Consider the following 21,847-nt stretch of genomic DNA (forward strand, 5'->3'; position numbering starts at 1 on the left):
TTAAATATTCAAACATTTTATACTAGGGAAAGAAGATAAAGAACAATGCATAATGTTAGATTTGCATTTTTATGTTTTTCTCAAGAAGTTTCTAACTTCACACCTTTGGATTTGTTATTCAGTCTAACTCTCTTGAAATAAATATATTATAATTCTGATTATTCAAACTATTATATTGAACTTGTGAAAAGCTTCTGAAGATGATGTATGACTTACCAGTTAGAAAGTGAATTATTTCTCAAAAAAAGAATTAGCCCTCAGCCACTCTAAACTGAAGATTACAATGTGATCATCTGAGTCACATACTTGAGTTTGAAATATTATCAAATTCTGGACTAACAAATCAGATGACTATTCTAAACTCCATGTTCATAAATATATTTATGATAAAAAAAAATGGTGACCCAAATATACCTACACACGTTCAGAAAGTTCATGGGGAAGATACACTTTTAAATTTGTTCCTAGATTTTACAAGGATTGAAGTGGACCTCTCCAGAAGGAACCACCTTTCCATTTTGGGAGGTCTTCTTCCAGCTGCGTCACCTCACCATTGAGATCATACCTTTCTGTATGTGACCTGAATAGAGCAATGGCACCACAAGACCAATTTCAGCACAATATCACATCCACAACAAACAAAGAAACAAACAAAAATTGGATAAAAGTTGTTTTGTTTTCCTTTTTGTCTTAGTTCTCTTTTCTCTGTTTGTTGCACAACAAAGTACCCCAAATTTACTACAAAGTACCACAAAAAACGAAAATTCTAAATTCACTCACAATTCCGTAGTTCTGACATCCAGCGTGGTATGACTGGGTCCTCAACTCAGTGCATCATGAGGCAGAAATGAAGGTGTCAGCTGAGCTGAGTTTTCATCTGGAGGCTCTGAAAAAAAGAAAATCCACTTCTAAGCTCATTCTATTGTTGATAGAATTTAGTTCCTGAAGGTTTTACGACTGAAATCTCTGTTTCCTTGTTGGCTGCAGACCAGGGCATCTGTAACTTGTAGAGGCCTCTCACTGTTCCCTGACAAGCGGCCCTTTCCATAGTGAGGCACTGGTTTCTTTAAGACCAGCAGAAGTATGTCTCTGTTGCTCTGAAACTCTGTGTTCTGAAACCAGCTGGAGAAAACTCTCTGCTCTTAAAGGGCTTCCCTGATTAGTCCAGGCCCACCCAAGATAATCTTTCTTTTGCCATATGTATAATCACCTCATCATGTTCACAGGTGCCCCCTTACCCCCAGGGGAGGGTATTATATATGGGTGAGGGTCGTTAGAAATTATCTTAGAAATCTACCTGCCAGTTTTGTTTTAATTTTATTCACACTACAGAGTTGGTGATGCTGTCATGACACATGTACTGTCATATGGCCAAAAACTAGCCTCTCAGAAACTTCTCAACATAATAATCCTCCATCAAACATGGCAGTAATTGTTCTGAAAACACAGTAGCTGGAAAGACATCAGCTGGTAAAATCAGGATCTTACAAAAGAAAAGGCGATTGGGGGAACTATGAAAAAGTCATTAAGTGTGTTAGGGTCAGTGTATTCTTTATTAAGGCATTTGCTTCCTAAACAAACTATATTAGTTGACATTGCTGCTGCTGCTGCTAAGTCACTTCAGTCGTGTCCAACTCTGTGCGACCTCATAGACGGCAGCCCACCAGGCTCCCCAGTCCCTGGGATTCTCCAGGCAAGAACACTGGAGTGGGTTGCCATTGCCTTCTCCAATGCATGAAAGTAAAAAGTTAAAGTGAAGTCACTCAGATGTGTCCAACTCTTAGCGACCCCACAGACTACAGCCTACCAGGCTCCTCCATCCATGGGATTTTCCAGGCAAGAGTACTGGAGTGGGGTGCCATTGCCTTCTCAGATTAGTTGACATTAAGCTGTTTGAATAAACAGTTGTTCTGACTCATCTTTGATTATTCAGGGAACAAGTCTGCATACATCATGATTTGCTAAGATCTGTAAACTTTGGTTGGTTTAATTTGCTTATAAAATTTTATGCTTTTATAAAGTTTTTAAAATCAACTCTTGCAATCTTATAAATCTAGTATCTTTTGCACTTGCAATTTCCTTTACTTATTTTCCCAAGTTACAACAAAGTGCTTGTGTTGCTCCTTAGCTTAACACATTTTTGGGGGGTCTGGATCTGATATTGTATCAATATCACTGCATTAGTCTCAGTGCCTGTATCTTCAATAAACGCTTGTTGAAAGACTGACTGAATGAATAAATGAATACTGAGAGGGCACAGCATAAATAGATGTCTCTGCTGCTGCTGCTGCTGCTAAGTCGCTTCAGTCGTGTCCAACTCTGTGTGACCCCATAGACGGCAGCCCACCAGGCTCCACCGTCCCTGGGATTCTCGAGGCAAGAACACTGGAGTGGGTTGCCATTTCCTTCTCCAATGCATAAAAGTGAAAAGTGAAATCGAAGTCGCTCAGTCGTGTCAGACTCTTCACGACCCCATGGACCACAGTCTACCAGGCTCCTCTATCCATGGGATTCTCTAGGCAAGAGTACTGGAGTGGGTTGCCATTGCCTTCTCCAGAGATGTCTCTACTCTTTCCTAAATCTAAAGGAGAAGGGAAAAATAATTATCACACTCTTTGTTTTAAAAGAGTTGGACTAAACTGTTTATAATATATAAAAATAGATCATGAATTTTTAATTTGGGGCATATTTTTGTTTATTTCAGAACCGCATCTAACAGTAGTGGAACTCCTCAGGTGTAAATGAAGAAGGGGACGTGTGATGTTAATTTTTTGTGTCAACTTGGCTGGGCCACACTGCCCAGATGTTTGGTCAAGCGTGTTTCTGATGAGCCTGACATTCACATCAGTGGACTATGAGTAAAGGAGATTGCCCTCCACAATGTGGGTAGGTTTAATCCAATTAGATGAAGATCTGAATAGAACAATATCTGACCTCCCCTGAGCAAGAAGGAATTCTGCCAGCTCTCCCCTGGATCTCTAAGCCAATAGCCCTGCAGATTTTAGACTTGCCAGCCTCCATGATCACACAGGCCGATTCCTTAAAATAAATCTGTCTCCATTTCTGCACACACATGCACACGCATATCCCTATTGGTTCTATCTCTCCAGAGAACCCTGGCTACCGCAAGAAGCCTCAAGGAGGCACACCCACACTCTCAAAGTGGGAGCCTGCTCCTGTTCTCTAGGAACCCTCCCTCCCTCACAGCAGCTGGGGCTGTGCTGCTGACCCACAGTCACCATCTAGGCTGGACTGTCCCTTTGTCAACTTGACATCACAGCCATCCTCTCCGGAAGTCTCTTCTGCATCCACAGAAGAGAAACTGGGAACTGCATTTCCAGACTCCACTTCCTTGTATAATTACAAGTTAAGAGTCTACCAGCAGCAGGCATTAGTGTGAGCTCTAGGGGACAGAAGAGATGGAGAGGCTGTTACCCTCTGGAGGCAGCTGCAGATAGACACATGAGCTGACATGAGGATCAAAGTCACTTGAGCTTCTTTCAGAATCGTGGAAATCACTTCTGCCGGATGAGATCATCTGTCCAGCTTTCCTGCCCTTTGCCCCCACAGTGCTTCAACAGTTACATAAGCCTCTATTTCCCTGTATTGAAACTCTTCCTATTCAGAACACATACAACGACTCTGTGTTCTGACCAGACCCAGACTCCATCACTGATACATTCTTTGGAATTAGAAGGGGAGGAAGCTCTTCATTGTCCCATTATCCTAATGTATCAGATGGGGTATAATCACACTGAACTCCAGAAACAATCATAACCCTTTTCCACCCAGAAATTCCCATGACTCCTATGAAAGTGAGTCAACTCCTCATCCTCCTGTCTAAATCCATGGGCCTGAGATCCCTGGGCAGAAGCAGCAGAGCAAGAATGAGGTGATTCCCCTGGAAACATATTTTCCATTACACATCCCTTGGAACAGCAGGTTTCAACGTGTCTTCTATGATCGCGATTGAGACACTAAAACAGTTCTTCCCAGAATGAAGAAGATGAACTCATAGTTCCACCTTTAAAAATAAAATTTCTGACAATATTAGAACAGTTTATGCTTCTTAAATATCTGTGTGCATTGTGTCTGATTTCTTCAGTACCACTTCATAGGCATCCTCTTACGACAGGATAAACCTTAAACTCTTAACCTAGCTATAACAAACCAGTCCATCTGGCCTCTGCATACCATCGCAAACTTCCTTCACTCGCTCTGAATTCAGGCCTCATTAGCCTCTTTAAAAGTCAATCCCATTCCTTTTGGTCTTAGGGCCTTTGTACATTCCATTCTCTCTGCCTGAAAAAACTCCCATGGAGTCCTAACCTCACACCCTTTGTCTCCATAATTTCTACTCACTCTCCAGATCTCCTTTTAAACATCACTTCCACAGGCAGGGTACCTCATCCTGTTATTTACACATATATTATCCACTTTGCAGTGCTTGTTACAACTACAATTGACTAATTTTAAAATCTTTCCTCCCTTCGAGACTAGAGCTTCCTTGTGTGGTGTTTTCACCATGGTATCCTTGGCACCTGATGTGTGTTAAGCAAATAGACCTTAAATATGTGTTGAATAAAAGAAAAAAGAAAGGGAGAGAACAAGTAAGAAAGAAATGAAAGAACAAATGAAGGAAAGGAAGGAGGAGACCTGATGGTTATAATGAAATTCACCATAAATCAGTGACATTTCAGGTAGAAATGTAGAAAAAGGAATCTATGGATTGACTCCAGTTCAGTTCAGTTCAGTCGCTCAGTTGTGTCTGACTCTTTGCAACCCCATGAGCTGCAGCACACCAGGCCTCCCTGTCCATCACCAACTGCCGGAGTCCACCCAAATCCATGTCTATTGAGTCGGTGATGCCATCCAACCATCTCATCCTCTGTTGTCCCCTTCTCCTCCTGCCCTCAATCTTTTCCAGCATCAGGGTCTTTCCCAATGAGTCAGCTCTTCGCATCAGGTGGCCAAAGTATTGGAGTTTCAGCTTCAACATCAGTTCTTCCAATGAACACCCAGGACTGATCTCCTGTAGGATGGACTGGCTGGATCTCCTTGCAGTCCAAGGGACTCTCAAGAGTCTTCTCCAACACCACAGTTCAAAAGCATCAATTCTTTGGTGCTCAGCTTTCTTTAAAGTCCAATTCTCACATCCATGCATGACCACTGGAAAAACCATAGCCTTGACTAGACGGACCTTTGTTGACAAAGTAATGTCTCTGCTTTTTAATATGCTGTCTAGGTTGGTCATAACTTTCCTTCCAAAGAGCTAGCGTCTTTTAATTTCATGGCTCCAATCACCACCTGCAGTGATTTTGGAGCCCCGAAAAATAAAGTCAGGCACTGTTTTCACTGTTTCCCCATCTATTGCCCATGAAGTGATGGGACCAGATGCCATGATCTTCATTTTCTGAATGTTGAGCTTTAAGCCAACTTTTTCACTCTCCTCTTTCACTTTCATCAAGAGGTTCTTTAGTTCTTCTTCACTTTCTGCCATAAGGGTGGTGTCATCTGCATATCTGAGGTTATCGATATTTCTCCCGGCAATCTTGATTCCAGCTTGTGCTTCTTCCAGTCCAGCGTTTCTCATGATGTACTCTGCATAGAAGTTAAATAAGCAGGGTGACAATATACAGCCTTGACGTACTCCTTTTCCTATTTGGAACCAGTCTGTTGTTCCATGTCCAGTTCTAATGGTTGCTTCCTGACCTGCATATGGATTGACTGGACAGGAAAAAAGACCTTCACGGAAGGATACAGAGTGTTCTTTCTGGCAAAAAATTAATGTCGTGCTGGATCACTGAAAGAAAGCATGTTCTTTTAAGATGGTGATGATGACAGAAACTGGTTCCGTTTGCAGTCTGGGGAAGGTAACTAAGTCTTTAAGGAAAGTAGGCGGACATGGTGGGCCAGCGGAAACCGCACTACCTCCATTTGTGGAAGCATTTGGCTGCAACTGTTCCCAACGGAACTCCGGGGACTGTGTCAGTGCACAATGGCTCCAGGCTTTTCTGGTTCCTGGCAATATAAAATAGCCTGAATCAAAGGACAGGAAACAAAGCAGACTGGACTGTTCTCCCCTGTGCACAGAAGTAGCCACTTGCCGCATGAAAAGGAAAGAAATGGATACATTATGACGCCCACTCAGAATATAATGAGAGGAGCTCCTCTGTTTGAATCAATTTGTTCAGCAACATCTACTCAAGTCCTATACGGTTCCTCTCCAACTTCTTTATTCTACCTTTATAACCACCCCCTCCCCCACTAAGAGTCAACATAGTAACTTTTCCCAGGGATTTGTGTGCATGTGTGTGGGGTGGGACACACATATAGGCAGAACAGTCACAATGAGATAAAATCAAATGAGGTCAAAGAGAAAGGTCAGGTCAAGAGGAAATGGGAGAAACACAGTGAAGGGTTCATTTCTTTGGAACTAGATTTATGGATGCTTGCCAGTGCTGCACAACTGCTTATTGTGTGGAAGAAAGGCAAAATGTGACAGCAAGACATTTCCACAAGTAAGACAATAAGAGAGTCTCCCTCTTTGAGGGCTTAATGCACTGAAAAATAAAAACAAATTCAGTTTTACAGCTTTAAATTATAGGAAAGACAACTGAGTGAAAAAAGAGAAATAAAGCTTAAAAATGATGTGTACTGAGGAAAAAACATCCAATCCATGCTACATAGAACAAACGTGCTGCACTCAAGGCGTGTAATGTTCTAAAGTGCAAAGCTTTTAAATTTTTCCAATTATCTGGAGATGAAAGAATCAAATGTACACATATGGATACACAAATAAACATTGATTTTTTTGTTGCTGTTCATCATGAGCTTTTTTGCATCAATTTTTATTTTTAGTTATTTCTTGGCCACACCCCCAGGCATGTGGGATCTTAGTTCCTCGATCAGGGATCAAACCCATGTTCCCTGCAGTGCAGGCAGAGTCTTACCCACTCCAGGGAAGTCTCACAAATACACTTTGATGTCACAAGAAAAATAAGGGGAAACTCAGCTTCATGAGGATTTTTATGAGAATTCTTGACCATCAGACTACATTTCAGCTTTCAGAACTGTATTCTCAAATTGATTGCTCTTTCCTAATTTTCTTACATGACTCTGTGTTAATTCAGGGCATCACTTGAGTCTTGATCACCTTCATTCATAAGTCTGTACAACCTTCCAAGATATTTTCTCTGCTAGGAACCGTTTTCCTTTCTTTATAGTAACTGCCATTATCTAATCTATTTCTTTATATGTTTCAGTTCCTTAATATTCCCCAAGCCATGATAAGTCATCTTTCAGAAAGACCAGAGGAAAAAAAGCATTTAAAATTTTTCTTTAAATATCTATTTATTCCAGGTTACCTACACATCATTTGGAAATTTTGTCCAGAAGTCCCACTTATAGTAATTATTCTTTTTTTTCCCCCTCAAACCATGAAGTCTGGCTTTGTCTGTAGTTCACTGTGCTGTTGCCTCTGATGCAATATTGTGTAGACTGATTAGGCAGAATGATTGATCCTCTCCTAATTTTTACCCATTGTAATAAATAACTTTTTCAGTTTCCGTCAGTGGGCTAGTAGAAATACATGGAGGAAATATAATTGCACATTTTTTTCTTCTGTAGATCACAGCTTTTCCCATGTTTTTGGTAACAGATGATTTTGAAAAACGGACACTGAAACACACTGTTCCCAACCTCTGGTGCAACTTTGCACTATTTTTTTAAAAAGCCCTGGAGGAATTATTCAAAGAATTAATGCATCACTGTATGTTAATAGCAGTTGCTCAATAAATATGAATAAACATGTCATGAATGGATTAATAAATTAAGATAGAGAGAGAGAGAGAGTGTGTGTGTGTGTGTGTGCGTGCGTGTGCATGTGTCTTTGTCTGTTTGGCAGCTATAACAAAATACTATAAGCTGGGTAGCTTATGAACAACAAACATTTTTTTCTTATGGTTGTGGAAACTGAAAAGCCCAAAGTCATGGTGCCTGCAGATTTAGCATCTGATCAGAGCTCATTTCCTAGATGATCATTTTTGCAATAAACTTACAGGACAGGAAAGGGACAGGGAAGCTTCCTAAGGCCAATTTTAAGAGCACTAATTCCATTCTTGAGGGCTCTGCTTTCACGACGGTATCAACTTCCAAAGGCCCCTACCCAATACCATCACCTTCTTGGGTTAGGATTTCAACACATGAATTTGGGGTGGGCTGGCGGGGAACACAAAAGTTTGATCTAAAATGGACAGACCAAGAGCTACATAACAGATGATAGATGGATAGGTAGATAGATAGGATTTGCTAAAAATCCAAATGCCTGGGACAAACTTATGGAAATAGTGATTAGGTAGGTGAACCTGAGAATCCACTGACTCTAATGACCCTTCTGGTCAAAGATAGAAAGATATAGGGAGAGAACCACTCTCTTTGGTAAAGTCTCTGAACACACACATCTAACTTTAAGGGCAAAAGAACTATGAAAGTGAAAGTCACTCAGTCGTGTCTGACTCTTTATGACCCCATGGACTATACATGGAATTCTACAGTCCAGAATACTGGAGTGGGTAGCCTTTCCCTTCTCCAGGGGATCTTCCCAACCCAGGGATAGAACCCAGGCTTCCCGCATTGCAGGCGGATTCTTTTACCAGCTGAGCCACAAGGGAAGCCCAAGAATACTGGAGTGGGTAGCTGATCCCTTCTCCAGTGGATCTTCCAGACCCAGGAATTGAACCAGGGTCTCCTGCATTGCAGGCAGATTCTTTACCAACTGAGCTATTGGGGAAGCCCCAAAAGAACCATAAGCAGTAAGAAAAAGTGGCTTCCCTCAGAATACATTCAGTTCAGTTCAGTTCAGTCTCTCAGTCGTGTCCAACTCTTTGCGATCCCATGGACTGCAGCACGCCAGGCCTCCCTGTCCATCACCAACTCCTGGAGTTTACTCAAACTCATGTCCATTGAGTCAGTGAAGCAACCCAACTATCTCATCCTCTGTCATCCCCTTCTCCTGCCTTCAATCTTTCCCAGCATCAGGGGCTTTTCAAATTAGTCAGTTCTTCCAATCAGGTGGCCAAAGTATTGCAGTTTCAGCTTCAGCATCAGTCCTTCCAATGAATATTCAGGACTGATTTCCTTTAGGATGGACTGGTTGGATCTCTTTGCAGTCCAAGGGATTCTCAAGAGTCTCCTCCAGCACCACAGTTTGAAAGCATCAATTCTTTGGCGCTAAGCTTTCTTTATAGTGCAACTTCCACATCCATACATGACTATTGGAAAAACCATAGCCTTGAATAGACAGAACTTTGTTGGCAAAGTAATGTCTCTGCTTTTAATATGAAGTCTAGGTTGGTCATAGCTTTTCTCCCAAGGAGCAAGCATCTTTTAATTTCATGGCTGCAGTCACCATCCGCAGTGATTTGGGAGTCCAAAAAAATAAAGTCTGACACTGTTTCCACTGTTTCCCCATCTCTTTGCCATGAGGTGATGGGACCAGATGCCATGATCTTCGTTTTCTGAATGCTGAGCTTTAATCCAACTTTTTCACTCTCCTGTTTCACTTTCATCAAGATGCTCTTTAGTTCTTCTTCACTTTCTGCCATAAGGGTAGTATCATCTGCATATCTGAGGTTATTGATATTTCTCCCGGCAATCTTGATTCCAGCTTGTGCTTCATCCAGCCCAGCGTTTCTCATGATGTACTCTGCATAGGAGTTCAATAAGCAGGGTGACAGTATGCAGCCTTGACAAACTCCTTTCCCAATTTGGAATCAGTCTATTGTTCCATAGCAGTTCTAACTGTTGCTTCCTGACCTGCATACAGATTTCTCAAGAGGCAGGTCAGGTGGTCTGGTATTCCCATCTCTTTCAGAATTTGCCACAGTTTGTGGTGATCCACGCAGTCAAAGGCTTTGGCATAGTCAATAAGGCAAAAATAGATGTTGTTCTGGAACTCTCTTGCTTTTTTAATGATGCAACGGATGCTGGCAATTTGATCTCTGGTTCCTCTGCCTTTTCTAAAACCAGCTTGAACATCTGGAAGTTCACAGTTCATGTATTGCTGAAGCTTGGCTTAGAGAATTTTGAGCATTACTTTACTAGCGTGTGAGATCCCTTGGTATCGCTCATTTTCTTGAAGAGATCTCTATTCTTTCCTATTCTATTGTTTTCCTCTATTTCTTTGCACTGATCACTGAGGAAGGCTTTCTTATCTCTACTTGTATTCTTTGGAACTCTGCATTCAAATGGGTATATCTTTCCTTTCTCCTTTGCTTTTCACTTCTCTTCTTTTTACAACTATTTGTAAGGCCTCCTCAGACAGCCATTTTGCTTTTTTTTTGCATTTCTTTTTCTTGGGAATGGTCTTGCGCCTTGTCTCCTATACAATGTCATGAATCTCCGGCCATAGTTCATCATTCACTCTATCTATCAGATATAGTCCCTTAAATATTTCTCACTTCCACTGTATAATCATAAGGGATTTGATTTAGGTCATACCTGAATGGTATGGTTTTTCCCTACTTTCTTCCATTTAAGTCTGAGTTTGGCAATAAGGAGCTCATGATCTGAGCCACAGTCAGCTCCTGGTCTTGTTTATGCTAACTGTATAGAGCTTCTCCATCTTTGGCTGCAAAGAATACAATCAATCTGATTTCTGTATTGACCATCTGGTGATGACCATGTGTAGAGTCTTCTCTTGTGTTGTTGGAAGAGAGTGTTTGCTATGACACTCTCTTGCGTTCTCTTGGCAAAACTCTATTAGCCTTTTCCCTGCTTCGTTCTGTACTCCAAGGCCAAATTTGCCTGTTACCCCAGGTGTTTCCTGACTTCCTACTTTTGCATCCAGTCCCCTATAATGAAAAGGACATCTTTTTTGGGTGTTTGTTCTAGAAGGTCTTGTACACTGGGGGCCTAAGAAAATCAGCTCTATGAGCCCTCCAACAGATCCTAACACAAAAGCAGAGAGAATCCTTCAGTCTCATTGCCCATTTCAGCATGAATCATCTCAGTCTGAGAGCTCTGGGCCATGGTCTTTGGAAAAAAACTAGACTCAGGAGCACATTCTGCCTGGAGTGAGGAAATCACTGCCAAGTCAGTGGGGTTTGGGGAGCAGCCCCAGCAGCCACCACATTCACCAAGGACAGATTTAGGTATGCAGTGGAGTGGCACAAGGTTGTAAAACGCTGCCCAGCTCCTGGAAACACTCTCTGGGAGTCACAGGAAGGCTTAGGAGGACTGTCTTGGGGTTTGAGCACCTCTTCTGAGCAGAGGGGGGTTAGGACTGGAGTGATAAATTATATACGTGCTCAAGAAAAGAATCTGTGAAATATTTCTCTGAAGAAAGTCCTTACTTTTACTCCTATCCCATACATAAGAAAATAACAGTTTTTAGAAGTAGTATATCAGAGTCAGATAGATAGATAATCCATCTTTGCATTAGGATCATGCAAAAATAGCTCCTCTCCTTTTTATAAAAGACATTGTTCATCTGGATAATAAATAAGACAAATAAAAGACTTTTCTTTTCAAGTAAAATGTAAAGTAGCATGTCAGAAAAGATTTTCTTAGTTAAAAACCAGATGAACCTATGACTCCCTGGTCTGAATAATTCAAGAGGAAAATTATCTTATATTTATCTCCTTTTCAATTTCAGTTTTATAATCTAAGTTGTCCACAAGCCAACTATTTTGGTTATGTTTGCTTTTAATAAAGCACTAACATTCATTTGTCATTTCTCTAATGTTTCAGACTATAGTTCACACCACTTAAAGGTGAAGGGGGATATTTAAAGCATCGATGTGGGGGGTGCTATTTCTAGTTCTCTTCCTCACACTCAGGCCCACTGTTTCAACACAACCTTGCTCCACTCCAGCTAGTCCATATCTCTGGCCTCACCTTCAAAGCTACACTTCTTGAAAGCACTGTGAACACCATCGCCTTCATTTCCTCACCCTTCATTCACTCCTCAACCCACTCCAGTCCGGCTTCTCCTACCAAAACCACCCTCCCAAAGATCATCAATTATCTCCCACCTCCGATGACACCATTTCTCTGAAGAATTTTAGAACGCTGACGCACGCTGACCCCTTCTTTCTCTCCTGCTTGTATGACTCCACCCTTTTTCCTCCCCAGCCACTCCTTTCCTACCTCAGAGTTCCCATCTACCAGCCTTTACATGTTGGATTTCCTCCAGTTTTTAGTCATAGGTCCCTTCCTCCTCCCACCCTACAGCAGTGACTGCACTCCCAGATGCCTCGAGAGTGAGGCAGGTAATGGAATCCGGTGAAACAGATCAGGAAAAACCCTCCAGTGAAGGAAAACTCTACCATCTGAAAGGGAAACCCAGCCCCAGTTTATCATGGACTTGCAGGAATGCGACGGAAATGTGGCTTCCTAGCTTCAGTTACTAAAGAAACATCAACTCCTAATTACTTATTGCTAGTGTAGACTTCCTTTCAAAATGCTAGCATCAGAGATAGTCACTCAGTCATGTCCAAATCTTTGCAATCCCAGGGGCTGTAGCCCACCAGGCTGCTTTGTCCATGGAACTTCCCGGCAAGAACACCGGAGTGGGTTGCCACTTCCTTCTCCACAAAACTCTAGATATATACATTCAAACACCTACCGACTGTTTTCTTCCAGATGTGTCAAAAGGGTTTCATACCCAACACGTCCAAAACAGAATTCATGATCTCCCAATGCAGTTCTCTTGGACAGCAGACTCGTTTTACTCTCTAATTGGCGTCATTATGGTTACTAAAAGCTACGTGCTGAGTACAGTGGGGCATCATTGAGCCAATTATTAACAACATATTCTCAGATCACTTAAAGGACATGTTTTCAGAATGTATCTATATATTACATATGCACATGAATATGTGCATAAATATAAATTAGAGCCTTGCATGTATGTTATTAAGTATCAATGTATTACAATTATTAATATTTATATTAATGATTATATTAATATATTGATAATTAATGTTATAGTAGTGGTTAATAATACATTAATACTGTAAATATATCAATATATTGATGGTTATAACTTATCATATAATATTGTTATTAATATGATTGATATATTAATATTAATATATAACACATATATAAATCACTTATATATGTAAAATACATGCATCAGTATTACAGAACAAGTGCTTCCAGAATATAGTAAAGAATTATGTAAGAAAATATTGGTAAGACTTGGAATTGACTCTGAGGAGAGTAACTTACACGACAGTCACAGTGAGAAAGGTTTCCACCCAATAGAGGGCTGAATATTTTACCTACAGGGCTCATCTGATAGAAGCAGTGATGCCCAGCTGTCCCTTGGTGACGGAAAGACTTCTTCCCTTTAGTTGCAGGAGTAGATAACCTTCAGTTCTTAACTCTTTTTGAGGACTGCCTCAGTCTAAAACAACTGCCTCACCCAAGATCCAGTGATTGGTCAACACAAGAACATCAAAGTCCAGCCCTCTGGCCCAAATTCGTGACCACTCTGGTGGCCCGCTGCAGCCCGAGCTGGCCCTGGGTTGCTGGGAAGCATTCACGGGGACTGCACGACAGCTTGACTTCTCCCTCTGCCCCGTCCTGCCTCGCCTCTCCCTCCCTCAGGTACTGGTGTGAAGAGCACCCTTTGATAAATGACCGTCACCCTAATTCCTTCTCTGAGTTTGCATGTGAGGAACCTGACCTGCGATTCTTGCCAAATACAGAAAGACCTGCTTCCTAGAGAATATGGGCCCATTGCCGGAAATGTCCAAAAATGGGACAATTATTTTTAAATGCTACAGAAAAGGTGCATCGAGTGGATGTTGTCTATACATAATTTTATCTTCTAAGTTTTGTACATTAGAAACCATACAGCTAATATACTTTGTATGTAGAGTATTTTACAGCTTGTATATTACTTCATTCAAGCACAAAACCAGATAAAGTAGGGAGAGTATCAGCTCCATTTTACAGAAGAAGAAACTGAGGTTCAGAAATATTATTTGGCCCGAAGTCATATATTCATCAAATACATGATCTGGTGCTTGAACGGCGTTTTTCTCAGTTCTCAGCTTACAACCAAGGTTTCTTTCACTGTGTTAATTATGAGAAAGAACTATGGGTTTTCATAAAAAGGACTGTCTAACCAAAAATTATATTAACTTTTTAATTTGCTCTGCTATTGCCAGTGTTTTAATGAGTATTTTTTTTTTTTAATCATTGAAAATGCAGCTGTGTTTCTACTTGCCAGGTATAAGTAATTCCTTCCAAGAATTTTGATGGGATCTTTGAGACTTATAGGAGTCCTTTATTATTTCATTTGGTTCCACATGAGAGCCTGCCTTTCTGCCCAGTTGTATAGGCATGTCCTATGACATACCTGGCAGCACACATTTCACAGCCTCCAGACTGCCAGGACCAAAGCCAGAGGTCTTGGAGCACAATTTTGGATGTTCATAAGAACATTGCAATAGCAGATGAGGGAAGCTTTGTACCAAATATTTCTGAAATTAAAAGTTAGCATATAGACTCTATCCTAGCACCCTCCACGCTGGACAAAGAAAAGACTAGCCCTTTGGGTTGCTGGAACTTAACACTGCATGGTCAAAAGACACTTGAACAAAGACTGGCAAAGACCACAGTCATCTTGAGAGTTACATTAGAGTCCCGGAATGGGCAAAGCATTGGACTGCACTCTGAAGAGAGGCAATAACATCTTTCTCTAGCTTCACATTATGTCCTTTGAAACAACGGTATAATCCAAATTAATCTGTGTGCATGCATGATGTCACTTCAGCCATGTCTGACTCTTTGCGACCCCATGGACTGCAGCCTGCCAGGCTCCTCTGTCCATGGGATTCTCCAGGCAAGAATACTGGAGTGGGTTGCCATGCCTCCTCCAGGGGAGCTTCCCAATCCAGGGATAGAACCTGCATCTCTTATGTCTCCTGCATTGTCAGGTCAGTTCTTTACCACTAGTATCACCACCAGGAAGCCATTTACCATTCTAGAGGATGTGAAAGATAATCTCACTATTCTTACAGTTTTAATAGATGTGTTTGTGTCTCCTCGTCTGTAAATTGTCTCTATGTGCCCTTAGGTCATTAATAGGGTGATGGTGGTGATGATATAATGACAAAACCTACTGCGTGGGATTTGGAGCAGACACTCTCAGCTGAAGTAGACTAATTCATTCAGCATGTATTGTCTCAATGTCCACTCTACGCCAAGCTAGTTACAGTCTCTGGACGTGAGTGTAACAAGGTACTATAAACTTTATGAGTAAAAACAAACAAACAAACAAAAACTCTATGGGGTGCTTTTGGGGTACAGAGGGTGATCAGTAATATATCCAGACAGGAGGAAGAAGTTTTATAATCCAAGTGTATATTTATAGTCAAAGTATACATTGCTACAGTTTAAGCCAAGTTAAGGGCTTTGCAGGCATTATTTCAATTATCCTAGCTGAAATTTTGTCTGGTAGTATTACCTCCTCTATGCAAATGAAAAAAGTGAAGTTCATTTTTTCTAGGATCACTTGGCTTTTAGGTGTCAGACCCAGAATCTGAGCTCTTAAATGATGTTTGACTTGCTATTTCTAAGATCTATACAATGAAAAATATTCCATTGGAAGTCATCTGAGAGCTTCACAAATTGTACAAAAACCAATCTGTGAACTATGAAAACGGAGCAAATCTCATCTAGCATAGCAGCAATAACTCTAGCTGAAAAGAATTGGAGGATTCTTACAACGTACTATGTACATGGCAACCTGTGCTATAGAGGAGAGGGACTGTGTCCGAAACTTTACCCTAGAGTGGGCTTGCCTACTAAGGAGTCAAAGGAGATAACCTCATTGACTATAATTTTGAGTTTCCTTGAAGAGCAAAAGAGAGTAATAGTTTAAGGGGCCAAGAATCAAAACTGCTAAAGAAGTTGTGGTAATAATCAAAATGCACATTTTCCAAACATACCAGAGTCCAGAGGCTTAGGAAAATAAGCAAGTCAAACATTAGTAATCAACATTATTCTAAATTCATTTAATGCAAACGATTTGTCAAATAAAGTGAAAATAGTCTAGCTGTGCATAGCTTACAATCTCTTGAGGAAACCAGAGAAAGAAAGCCAGGAAGACTTTCCCAGAAATAAATCAAAGCTTTAGCAATGATATTCACTACTGAAATATGGGACAAAAGTATGAGGCCAAAGAAGAGGCAGAACTAATTTAAATGGTTTCTGTCAGGAGCCAGAGTTATTGTAAATAGATTTGAAACGGAGAATTAAAAGGCTATTACAGAAACATATGGCTTATAATACCACATGCTATTCAAGGGAAATAGAAATAAATAAAGCAGTTCAATTCTCTGTGCAATATAAAATATTTCTGTAGGTGGAGTAAAAGAATGAGGTATGATTATACTACTAATTCCTTCCAGTTGCATAAGGCACTCCACCTCTATTGCAAACCACCAGGCAGAGGCTGCAGTAATTACAACTGCTTGTCAGTTATCTACCTACCCCCCAGAGTCACTGAAAACCATGACATGATTAGAAACACAATTTTTTAACAAGTGCTGATATATGAGAGAAAATGTTATATATGAAAGATGAGCCCAGATCTTTAGAATAGTGGAGCTATTCTGTATGAAACTATCATGGGGCATACATGTCATTTTACATTTGTCAAAACCCATATAATATACAGCACTGATTTGTGGCTCAGTCACTCAGCCGTGTCCAAGTCTTTGCGACACTTGGACTGCAGCACACAGGCTCCTCTGTAGGGTTTTTCAGGCAGGCAAGAATACTGGAGAGGGCTGCTATTTCCTCTTCCAGGGGATCTTCCCGACCCAGGGATCAAACCTGAGTCTCCTGTGTTTCCTGCAATGGCAGACGGATTCTTTACCTGGTGTGCCATCAGAGGGGGATGGGGTGAAGCTCATACAAGTTTGCAGGTTCATCAGTTGTAAACTATGGACTTTGCAGGTTCATCGATTGTAACAAGTGAACCAGTCTGGTGGAGGATGTCCCTAGTAGGGGAAGTTGTGCATGTAGGAGCAGGGGTTATATTGAGTTGGCCAAAAAGTTCATTTAGGTTTTTCCATAAGATGTTATGGAAAAAAAAAAAAAGAAAGAACTTTTTGGCCAATCCAATATATGGGAACTCTCTATACTTGCCACTCAGCTTTTCTGCAGTGAATCTAAAACTGCTACAAAAATTAGCCTTAAAAAAAATTAAGAAGAAGGCTAACTCACTGGTCACTGACGCACGCACAGAGTCCGTAGACAACACCTTAAAGAAAAAGGAGGATGAACAAAACAAATTCTGCAGCTCCACCCTACTGCACTGGAGTTGTTTGTTCTGTTACGCCAAGATAGTGGAATACCTCCACCTGCCTGCTCCTTCTACTCCTCATGCAATTTGCACAGAGTTATTTGTTTTTGAAAACATATCATCAGTGTGTCCATTTCAAAAGGAAATATTTATAGAATAACAAGTTAGTAAAAGCCATTATTAAAAAAGTTTAATTACAAATTTGAAACTTATCTGTATTTACTCTACCAAAGTCAGTCTATAACTATGTCCCTTTTGTAGTGAAGATGAGCATGGCAAGCAGAAATTTTAGCATTCACAGAAAAAGCTCAAAGCTGTGTGATGGGGACATACATGAAGGATCATGATATTATTATCTACTTTTGTATCTGTCTGAAAGTCACCTTAATATAAAGTGTTTTTGTAAAGGTTCAACTAGAAAGTTAAAATATATACCTGCTTAATGGACCAATAACTCTACATAGGGCCATTTGCTTGCTATCAGATTGCATTATTATAGTTGCAGAAAAAATATTTTATATTATATAGCATCAACATTTGAAAATTTAGCCTAGTGTTTAAGGATATGAATCCAGAAATGAGATTGTCTTCAGGTGCATTTCACCTGTTCTGCTGCTTAGCTGTTGTAACCTTGGAAAAGGAATGTATTCTACTTATATTCCAATCTCCCCATTCAGAAATGGGGATAATACTACCATGGGTGATTGCAGAATTAAATGACATTAAAAAGTACCAAATCAGCACAGCATCGAGCTGATAATAGGTGCTCAATTAGCTATTATTAACATTCCAAAATTCTCTATTGATATTAATGATATCTAACACTGACAGAAACACTAAAGGTAATCAAGAATTCTATTTTGTAGGTGGGGAAAGAGATATCAGAGATTCACAACTCAGCTTAAAAAACTCTTCCCTAGTCTAGTGTATTTCTAGGTTAAATATTTAGAAATTACAGAATTTACAGACATAGAAGACATTATATATTCCTATCTTGGCCTTTGAAAGTGAAAGTGAAGTTGCTCAGTCGTGTCTGACTCTGCGACCCCATGGACGGTAACCTACCGGGCTCCGCGGTCCATGGGATTTTCAAGGCAAGAATACTGGAGTGGGCTGCCTTTCCTTCTCCAGGGGATCTTCCCAACCCAGGGATCGAACCCAGGTCTCCTGCATTGCAGGCAGACGCTTTACCGTCTGAGCCACTAGGGTAACCTAAAGAAAGTTTTGCCACTGGATTAATCAATCAGTTTTCAAGACCTCCCTGGCTTTTACCTCCCACCATGTCTTCTACACTGGAGAAGGAAATAACAACGCACTCCAATATTCTTGCCTGGACAAGTCCATGAACAGAGGAACCTGACAAGCTACAGTCCATGAGGTTGCAAAGAGTCAGACATGACTGAGTTGACCATCACTCCCACCCACTCAGGCCTTCTGCACAGGTGTATGGTCTCACACATAGCCAGGGATATATGGATCTAGGGGACTTCTCCAGTCTCTCCCGAGTGGATATGTGGAGAGGTTTTCAAGACCCTCTATGGCTATCTCGGAGAAGGCAATGGCAAGCCACTCCAGTACTCTTGCCTAGAAAATCCCATGGATGAAGGTACCTGGTAGGCTGCAGTACATGGGGTCACTTCAAGTTGCACGCGACTGGGCAACTTCACTTTCACTTTTCACTTTCACGCAATGGAGAAGGAAATGGCAACCCACTCCAGTGTTCTTGCCTGGAGAATCCCAGGGACGGCAGAGCCGGGTGGGCTGCCGTCTATGGGGTCGCACAGAGTCGGACACGAATGAAGTGACTTAGCAGCAGCATGGCTATCTCATTTCCCAGATCTCCCAGTTAAATTCCAGGCTAGTCCACCAGTCCACCAATTTGTTTCAAGCTGTGCTACAGCCTTAGTCTACCTGAGTCATTGGTCTCCCCTATTCCTTTGCCTCCGAAATTAAGACTTCACTGACAACACTCCTGGATGTGAGGTTTCCCACCCTCAGCTCCAAGCCAAGTGAGCCCCCTCTGGCAAAGAATCGTCTGCTGTTCTGGTTCTGCAGAGCCCTCTTCATTTCTGCTGAGATTCACCTTGTGGGTAGGAGTCGATGAGAGAAGCCCCATGCAAGAACGCCAGAGACTCCCACCATTCATAGCTGACATATGGTATTTTTGTCATGAATAAACTTCATCTCAATTTGTTGTATGCCTTCGGTCAATCTTAAGAGCCCCGAAATGGTGATTTTTTATCATTTTGTCTAGTTTTATTGTTGTATAATGCTTTATCCGAAAACACAATCAGAATATACCTTGTTTTATCACAAAAAGTAAATAGTAGGGAGTGACCTAAATTGTCTAACTGGTAACGATCATTATTCACATTTTGTTTTGGGGATCACAAAAAATATATGCAAAATAAAATGTTCATCTAATCTCAATAAAATATTTGCCCTTTTCTATATAATGTTTATAATGTTCATATTTTTTCTATAGAAAGTATACGGGGGCCCATGTCTATATAACATTTCTATTTAATACCTATATTTTTATGTTTCCATATTATCTTTATGATTCAATAGAATGTTAATGTTCATCTAATCTCAATAAAAAATTAGCCCTTTCTTATATAATATTATGTGAGAGTTGGACTGTGAAGAAGGCTGAGCACCAAAGAATTGATGCTTTTGAACGGTGGTGTTGGAGAAGACTCTTGAGAGTCCCTTGGACTGCAAGGAGATCCAACCAGTCCATTCCGAAGGAGATCAGCCCTGGGATTTCTTTGGAAGGAATGATGCTAAAGCTGAAACTCCAGTACTTTGGCCACCTCATGCGAAGAGTTAACTCATTGGAAAAGACTCTGATGCTGGGAGGGATTGGGAGCAGGAGGAGAAGGGGACGACAGAGGATGAGATGGCTGGATGGCATCACTGACTCGATGGATGTGAGTCTGAGTAAACTCCGGGAGTTGGTGATGGACAGGGAGGCCTGGCATGCTGCGATTCATGGAGTCTCAGAGTGGGACATGACTGAGTGACTGAACTGAATTGACCGAACTGAATAGTTAGATTATTTCAGCTCTTCAAAAAGCAAGGATTCTGAAAGCTGGAAACGAACAATAATCCATTTTTCTGAAATTCTCTTTCATCTAAAGACAAGTCCTTTCTAAAGGATGATTAGAATCTGTTTTTTAAGCAGGATTTTAGAGATGTACTTTGAGAGTTGGGTAAGATGAAAAGTCTCTGTTAACATAATGATATTATTACATTATAATAACCAGGTTGAGACTCCAAAAACAGGTATATTTGACTACAGAACCCATAATTATCAAAGGTACTTGTGGTCTGCAAGAGACACTCTCACCTAAACAATAGTGCTAAAAAGAAACTCACTAGGATTAAGTGCAAACCCATGTCTATCTATTCAGAGTGCACTGAACTGTAGTTTGACCAATTCTCTTATTTTCTGTGCCATTATCCTTCCTGACCATAGTCAAACCAATAGCAAGATGAACCCATAGAATCATTAAGGCAGGCTTAATTAACGTCACCTGTACTCAACCCCATTCCTTTTGAACATCTGACATAGCTATAATCTACAACTTTTCTTTTCTTTTAATTATGGGAAATAACTTTGTTAGGACTTGAGGACAATTAGCTGAAAGGCAACTGAAAGATATGTGTGAAATTATGTTATGAACTCTTGCCATGCAATTTTTCTCATCTGTGAATAAAGTAAAATAACTTGCCTGAATGTGTTTTCATAACAATCTGCTAACAAATTGAATGGTCTTAATAAAAACAGTAACAGCCTGAAAGAAAAAGCAAAAGAGAGTATACAATTCTTCACTGCTTGTAGTGAAGTGAAGAAAGTGAAGTGAAGAAGTGAAGAAAGATGTCAAAATTTCAACATCTTCACAGGAACCAAGAAGAAACATAATGGCTTTTAGGGCTTAAATTGCACTCTACATTCCCAATCTAGTAAAATTGGTATTTAAAAAAATTTTTTCCCACATAAACATACTGCAAGTTTCAAAATGAGAACAGATGCAGAGCAATAGAGAGAAAAATTCTTTCATGAAGAAAAATCTAGCACATTGCAATGAGGCCCTCTGCTGCCATTTTCTTAATACTACACTGCTGCTGCTGCTGCTGCTAAGTCTCTTCAGTCATGTCCCGACTCTGTGCAACCCCATAGACGGCAGCCCACCAGACTACACTAAAAAGCCTAATTTCCAGTGGTATCTCATTGTCTTTGCAGGAGCCAATACTTCAACAAAGCTTCAAGGGAAAAATGACTTAACTTCTTAAGCAAAGCTTAGTCATTCCCAAGATTTTTAAAAATGGAAGTGACAATTCTAGGTAATGCTATTCTGAACATAGTGTCAGCCACATAAACCTCAGCTAAATCCCTTAGTGACAACATTATTGACTTAAGAACCGATTTTCACTACTTCTTTTGTATTCTATTTAAACGTTTCCAAAATGAAATTATGTTCATGCCAAATGGCTCTATGAAGTAGTCTAACC

The 21,847-nt window shown here is 40.7% G+C and overlaps 1 long non-coding RNA gene across 1 annotated transcript in view; it reads right to left on the reverse strand.

Annotated features, from left to right (window-relative positions):
* Positions 1–496: 496 nt before the first annotated feature.
* The window catches only part of LOC139186195 (uncharacterized), a 65,224-nt gene continuing 43,873 nt past the window's right edge, over positions 497–21,847 (reverse strand). Inside the window, exon 3 of the long non-coding RNA XR_011569731.1 lies at positions 497–886. This is a non-coding gene — a long non-coding RNA (uncharacterized lncRNA). The remainder of the gene's footprint in view (positions 887–21,847) is intronic.

Source organism: Bos indicus, chromosome 12 (assembly GCF_029378745.1).
Source record: "Bos indicus isolate NIAB-ARS_2022 breed Sahiwal x Tharparkar chromosome 12, NIAB-ARS_B.indTharparkar_mat_pri_1.0, whole genome shotgun sequence".
Lineage (NCBI taxonomy): Eukaryota > Metazoa > Chordata > Mammalia > Artiodactyla > Bovidae > Bos > Bos indicus.